Here is a 7,500-nt window from a genome sequence, read left to right as displayed (position 1 = left end):
GGCTATAGTCGAAGACACTTGCACAAGGTGCCACGCAGTGGGACTGAACCCAGAACCATGTGGTTGGTAAGCAAGCTACTTACCACACAGCCACTCCTTGTTTTTTTGTTTTGTTTTTTTTTCCTTCTTCCAGCGATCATTGTTTAATCCCGAGTTAGTTCTGACCAGGCAGGCACCTATGATAAAAAAACAATTCAAAGAATAAAATACTCTAAAAAGTATTATACACTGATTAACTAAAGTTCTGAAAACAAGCAAGAAAGTTTAGGACAAACTTTTATGGAAATACTTTCGACTGGCAAAGGCTTATTATGTCTTTTCGATAAAGCAGATTCAATAGGATGTCTTCGACTTCTGTTCTACCTTAATTCTTTTCTACTCTAAGCACAAGGCTTGAAATTCTGGGGGAAGGGGCCAGTCGATTAGATCGACCCCAGTACGCAATTGGTATTTAATTTATCGACCCCGAAAGGGTGAAAGGCAAAGTTGACCCTCGGCGAAATTTGAACTCATAACGTAACGGCAGACGAAATACCGCGAAGCATTTCGCCCGGCGTGCTAACGTTTCTGCCAGCTCGCCGGCTTTCTGTACTACGTTAATTGAATGAGTGATTGAGATACTGAGTTTATTACCTTCAGCTTCAACTCAAACTGCTGTCGACAAGGACTCTACGTGGGCACAAAATAACGGCCCATCTTCCCTCAAATCACACACTGTAGTAGGGGTTCGCATCCCCTTTTTATCAATAGACCCCTTTGGTTACTATTTTATTCTGGTGGACCCCTATAGCCATTCGATATTTAAAAACTAATTTCATAGAGACTTCTTTCAAAATCCCTATTTTGTTTATCACGCATTAACTTGTGTAGGTTGAACTATGTAAGACGTTAGAGAAAGAAACCTAGCTGTTTTCTTGCAATAAATACCAATACATACATCTAAAGCAAAAATTTTCAAGGGAGCCTTAAAATAATGTTCTGGATCCCCGAATTACTATCTTGTTACGTGGATACCCAAATATCTTATATGACCCCCTCCTCCAGTGGTCATATGGACTCAGGTTGAGAACCACTGCACTTGTTGTCTTAAGACAGGAAGACACATAATCTTCGACAAAAAAAAAAACAAACTCAGAGACAGGATATCACAGTTGGTACTGCTTTTAGTCAGGGCACCGCTCGATCTGAACTAAACAACAACAACAGCAAAAACAGCAACATCAAAACTTAATTCCTGTTGTTCTAAAGAATCTGTTTGTCTGTCTGCCACTTTCAGTCATTTTGGCACCAAATGTAAGAAGAACTCTCTTACCGAGAACATTAGATGAACCTTTCCCAAAACAAATCTTTGTTAAGTTCTTATTTACACACGAAAGAAGCTACCGTTTCTTTCAGAGGCGCAGTTAAGAGATGACGATAATGATGATGCTGGCGGTGGTGGCGGTGGTGGTGGTGGTGATGGTGCCGATAGTGGTGGTGGCTGGGTGGATTACATCATGTACGGCCTACCATACCCGTTGAGATATTTGTAATATTAATCAAGATAATAATTATATATATATATACACGAGTATATATACTGGTGTTATGTATAAAGTTTCAAATTTTTGTTTTCTAATTCTTGGAACAGATTCCTATTGAGTTTTTTTTTTTTTTGTTTGTTTCGATTTTTTATACTAATTTATTAACACCTACCCCTCCACCCTAAAGCTAACTCGGGTACACTGCTGAATTTCACTCCCCCCTTTTAAAATAAATTATTATTTTTAATCAATATTTTGTTAATGTTTAACACACATATATATATATATATATATATATATATATATATATATATATATATATATATATATATATTATGTATATATATATATGTGTGTGTGTGTGTATATATATATATATATATATACGTTTATGCACACACACATAGATATGTGTATATATATATATGCGTGTGTGTGTATGTATGTATATATATATATCGATATATATATAGTATATGTACATATATATCTGAGACTGGTGCAGCTTCCCGGCTTGTCAGTCCTCAATCAAACCGTCCAACCCATGCCAGCATAGAAAGCGGACGTTAAACGATGGTGATGATGATGATGATGATGATGATGATGATGATGATTTTTGTGTGTGTTTATATTTCGTTTCATTTTATTTCAAATCTGTGAAAGTTGCATTAAGATAGGAATATGACTCGTATCCGTTGATATATTTTGAAATAGTAATTCTAATAATGATGATAGAAATAATATTAATAATGATAATTATTATTATCAAGTTAATTAATTATAATTTGTTTCAGAAATGAGCAGATGTGTTGTAAATTAAGTAATCCTAAATTTGAAAGTGAGAAGCTTCGCTTAATGGTTGTCGAAGATTCAAAGAGAAAGAAACACAGAGAGAGAGAGAGTGTGTGTGTGTATGTGTGTGTGTGTGTATGTGTGTGTGTGTGTGTGTGTGTGTGTGTGTGAAGGAGAGTGATAGAGAGATGAAGTTTGAATGTGTAAGGAAAAGAAGAGAGAGAGAGAGAGACAGAGGGACAGAAGGAACCATCTTCGCAAAACCGATATATTCTTTGACTGCTCTAAAACTTATTCTGCTCTGGCTGAAGCAAAGAATATCTTTAAAAATAAGCGAGTGATATAAACATATCCATTCACAGAAAACTACTCTCGCTCTCTCTCTCTCTCTCTCTCACTCTCTGCACACACAGATATTTATGTGTGTGTGTGTGTGTGTGTGTGTAGGTACGCACACGCGCTTAAACTGAACTTAAACTGGAGGCTTATCTAATTTCTCAATTATGAGTCATTTAATACATAATCACATTTGAATAACATATCTCTTTCTTCATATAGGTTTATACATATGTGGTGCGTCTATGTATGTGGATGCACACACATGCGTACACACACACACACACATTCACATACATATGTATATATGTGTATATATTGTAGTCATGCATACATTCACACGTAGACTTATAATTATGCATTCTTATATCTACAGATGTGTATGTGTGAATGAATGTATGTGTGTGTTTGTATAATATATATATATATATATATATATATATATATATATATATATATATATATATATATATATATATCCCTGCCAACAGAAGGGTGTGGGGAAGGGACAGGCAGTAAGTGACTATAATGTGCTGTTGGTAAGTATATATAAAACAACTTATTTAAATCATTTTGGTTCTCAATAATTTCACGTTTCCCTTAGGAATAGATATATATACATACATACATATGTATGTATCTCTCTCTCTCTCTCATATATATATATATATATATATATATATATATATATACAGATTGGTTGATTTCGTTGTCTCTCCTCGCAACTTTCTGAAAGATGAATATTTGTTTTTAACGAAACTTTGCAGATATACATTTTCGAGTATGAAGATACGATTATCTTCATAACATTAGAAAAACATTGTTATCCGTTGTGATTCTAATGCACACCCTGAAAAACGTATCTCTGCAATATTTCATTAAAAAATATACGTTTTTCAAAAGGTTATGTAGTAGCTAAATGGCTGGCGCACCAATCTGTACTTATTGCTATAGATAGATAGATAGATAGGTTTCTTTATTAGCCACACAGGGCTCAACACAGAGGGGACAAAATACAAATGTAGAGTTTTTTCTTTTCGAAGATAGATAGATAGATAGATAGATTAACATATGTGTGTATTTGTTCGTGTGTGTGATAGTTCTTACATCAGACTACAGAGTTCGTTTTCATGAAACGATGAGGATGTTCTGTTGAAAGCTGCTGTTTTGCTCCAGTGGGTGCTGAGCTTTTCTGATACCTCAAGCTATCATCTAGCCGTCTTGTATATAAGGGCGAATATATATGTTTGATGCAACGCCATTATTGCATCGGTCCTTCCCTGTCCCCGCGGAGAATTATCTTTCGTCAGCTTATAATGCTGCAGAAATTAAGAATAAGCACCAAACGACCGTTTAATAAATCAAGATACTTAAAAAAAATTTTTTTTTTTTTTTAAATTTTATTTCGTAGACGCGTACCGAATGACATTCGTTAGCGACATGCGCACAAAGAGCGAGCGTTAATTACAATAAATTAAGAATTAATTAAAAAAACATTTAATTCGCATGCTTAAGAGGAATGTCTGATCGTTGTTTTAAGATTTGCATTGTGACAGCGATGGACATAGTTTCGTCTTTTATTGGACATTGTCAACGTAGGTTTTCACATGTGGAAATAGGAATACGAATAATCTTCAATGAGCTGTAATTTCATTTATTTTATTCGATTTTGTTGTATTTCGAGAGGGTCATTATGCCAATAATAAACACACGCTCTGATTCGATTTCGCTTCTTTGTTATTTGTTAATAGGTTAATTATTTAACCAATTAACTGCTCGATTGATTAATCATTCGGTTAATCAATAAATCAGTTATGTTTTCTAAGTTCTTTTGTCACCATTCGCTACCTTTTCAATGACATGCCCTCAAAACGAATCAAATTTTTAGTTTTTGGTTCTTTTATTCAAAGTTTAGCTAATCTGGATTTAAGGGTAACTCATGAATCTTTGGGTTTCTGTTTTCGTGTGAAGTATGTTTAAATTTGAGGGAGATTTGGCTACTATTTCTCAACAGAGCCCATGAAAGAATAAAACAATTAAATGTTAAACTAATTTCCTTTTAACCTTCATGATGTAAATATTCTTTTCTACTCTAGGCACAAGGCCCGAAATTTTGGGGGAGGGGGCCAGTCGGTTAGGTCGACCCCAGTACGCAACTGGTACTTAATTTATCGACCCCGAAAGGATGAAAGGCGAAGTCGACCTCGGCGGAATCTGAACTCAGAACGTAACGGTAGACGAATCATGATGTATATATTGTAGGATCACTATGGCAATGAAATAATTTTTTATGTTCCACGTGGCCGAAGGATTAAGCAATTCGCTTCATACATATGAGGACTCAGGATCGATCTCAATGCATGACATTTTCAGCAATTGTCATTTTCTGTATCTTTTGTTCAATTCATACTTTGTGGATGAAATTGAGTACATGGAAACTGAATAGAAGCCTGTTAGGTAGATTCTACCTGTAATTCAGAGGGTACAGTTTGTCACATCCTGTATCACGTTGATTCTGCCTGAGTATATTTACATTAAGGGCACATCTGTGGAATACTCAACCACTTACTCAGGAACAGGTAATTCAATTGATAGAACGGTTGAATCCTCGGCGTCAGGCGACGAAGATCTGTTGTCATCACTCTGGCTCAACAGAAGGAATTATATTTCCCAGTATATTCTGTCTATCGGAATCTTGTTAAATTTCCTTCAACCAGTTTTGAAGTATTTCAAATTGTCCCCATTTTCAGATTTTCAACACTAATGTATTATTATTTATTATTAATTAATATTTATTATTATAATTTATTGTTAATTTCTAAAAAAAAAATGAGTGCGGTTTCTGTCATCAGCATACAAAATGTTCTGAAAATAACCTGATGATTTGAAACACTTCAAGTGGCTAGAAGAAATTTAACAAGATCCATCATTTGGATTATTTATATAAGACTACATTAAATAATGTACTCTTTCTCTGTTATTTCTAGCAATTTCGTAGTAAGCTACCTTGTTGGCCCCGCACACTTGTTGAGTTCCAGAATCATTGATTAAAGAAAGATATTAAGGATTTGACCGTTACTATGGTTGTGTGGTTCAGAGGTTCGTTTTGAAAGCACGTGGTTTCGGTTTCAGTCCACCGTGCGGCAATCTGATCGAGCGTGTTCTTCTTTAACCGCGGGTTAATTTGCTTGACGGAAACTGTGTTGAAGCTTGTCACACACACACACACACACACACATAAATATATATACATATATATATTTGTAATTTGATATAAATGAATGTGATGTACGTGTCTTTGGGTTTATCCCCCATCACATGACAACTGGTGATGGCTTATTTACGTCCCCGTAACTCAGCGATTCGGCAAAAAAAAAATAATAAAAAAGAGTACAATAGAACAAAGAAAAAAGAAAAGAACTAAAGGGATCGGTTGGCGTTGCTCCAACATGGCCGCAGTCCAATGATCAACACAAATAAAAGAATAGAAACAATAATTATACACATGCACACGTGATGTGGAAGGCGTCCCACGGGCAGACGATCAGTGAAACCGAATACAACAGCATTAATATCAGCTATTCAACACACGAACCCTAATAAAATTCTATTTTATTTGGTTATATCGATAATAAAACCTGAAATTTAAAAGATGCCAGGTTAAGGTGGGTGGGTGGTGGGCCGAGTTGATACACAGCCTTGAACAGTCAAGGAAAACAGCATAACAAAGAAAGAAAGGAAAGAGAAAAGGAGGAAAGAGGAAAATAAGACAAGAGAATACGCTGGCTCTCACCACTCCTGCCAGAAGCTTTTGTTTTCTGGAGATGTCACTGTTGGACACGGCCTTATATGCCCATCCTTGCTCAATGTAGACAACATAACAGTATTAAAAAAACTGTATGTGTATGTATATATTTATATATATGTATATATGTATGAGTCGTGTTTGTACATACATACACGTACATATTTATGAATATAACTATATATGGGTATAAATGTCTTTACAGTTTCAATACAATTTCTGCTTCTGTTCTAACTGTGCTTACCTTTGTATGTCTGAGAGCTCATACATACGCTCGCGAAAAGAAACCCTTTGTCGATGACAGGATAAGTACGTTGTGCACACACATATATATATATGTATGTATGTATGTATGCATGTATGTATGTATGTATGTATGTATGTATGCATGTATGTATGTATGTATATAAAGCGGGGAAAAAAGACAAGAAAAAAACAGCAATGCGAGGAGAGAAAAGTGATTTTATGTTTCGAGCAAAGCTCTTCCTCAGAAACAGGAAACAGAGGAAAGTCCAACAGAAAAGGAACACGAAGGGAAAAAATCGCCAACAATCCACGTGTAGTTACATATGTATATGTGTTGTTTACACACCCGTCTTCGTCTTTTGTATTACACACACACACACACACACACACACACACATATATATATATATATATATATATATATATATATATATAGGCGCAGGAGTGGCTGTGTAGTAGGTAGCTTGCTTCCCAAGCGTATGGTCCCAGGTTCAGTCCCACTGCGTGGCACCTTGGGCAAGTGTCTTCTACTATAGCCAAAGCCTTGTGAGTGGATTTGGTAGACGGAAACTGAATAAAAGAATATATATGTGTATGTATGTATATGTATATATGTATGATTATATGTATATATGTACGTGTATATATATAAATGTATGTATATATATATACATGTATATAATTATATATATACTAATATATATATATTGTATATATATATATATACATATATATATGTATACATGTATATATATATATGTGTATATATATGTATATATATATGTATATGTATTTATA

At 34.7% G+C, this 7,500-nt stretch overlaps 1 protein-coding gene and 1 long non-coding RNA gene across 19 annotated transcripts in view; one reads left to right on the top strand and one right to left on the bottom strand.

The window, feature by feature from the left end:
• The window catches only part of LOC106869449 (uncharacterized), a 679,123-nt gene that overhangs the window by 610,427 nt on the left and 61,196 nt on the right, over positions 1-7,500 (top strand). The window lies entirely within an intron of this gene.
• Positions 1-7,500, bottom strand: part of LOC149132883 (uncharacterized) — a 33,462-nt gene that overhangs the window by 21,164 nt on the left and 4,798 nt on the right. Inside the window, exon 2 of the long non-coding RNA XR_016244016.1 lies at positions 84-176. This is a non-coding gene — a long non-coding RNA (uncharacterized LOC149132883). The remainder of the gene's footprint in view (positions 1-83; positions 177-7,500) is intronic.

Source organism: Octopus bimaculoides, chromosome 13 (genome assembly GCF_046866305.1).
Source record: "Octopus bimaculoides isolate indiv1 chromosome 13, ASM4686630v1, whole genome shotgun sequence".
NCBI classification, from domain to species: Eukaryota; Metazoa; Mollusca; class Cephalopoda; order Octopoda; family Octopodidae; genus Octopus; species Octopus bimaculoides.
The sequence above is the reverse complement of the archived record's forward strand: the minus strand, read 5'-3'. Positions and strand labels throughout refer to the sequence as shown.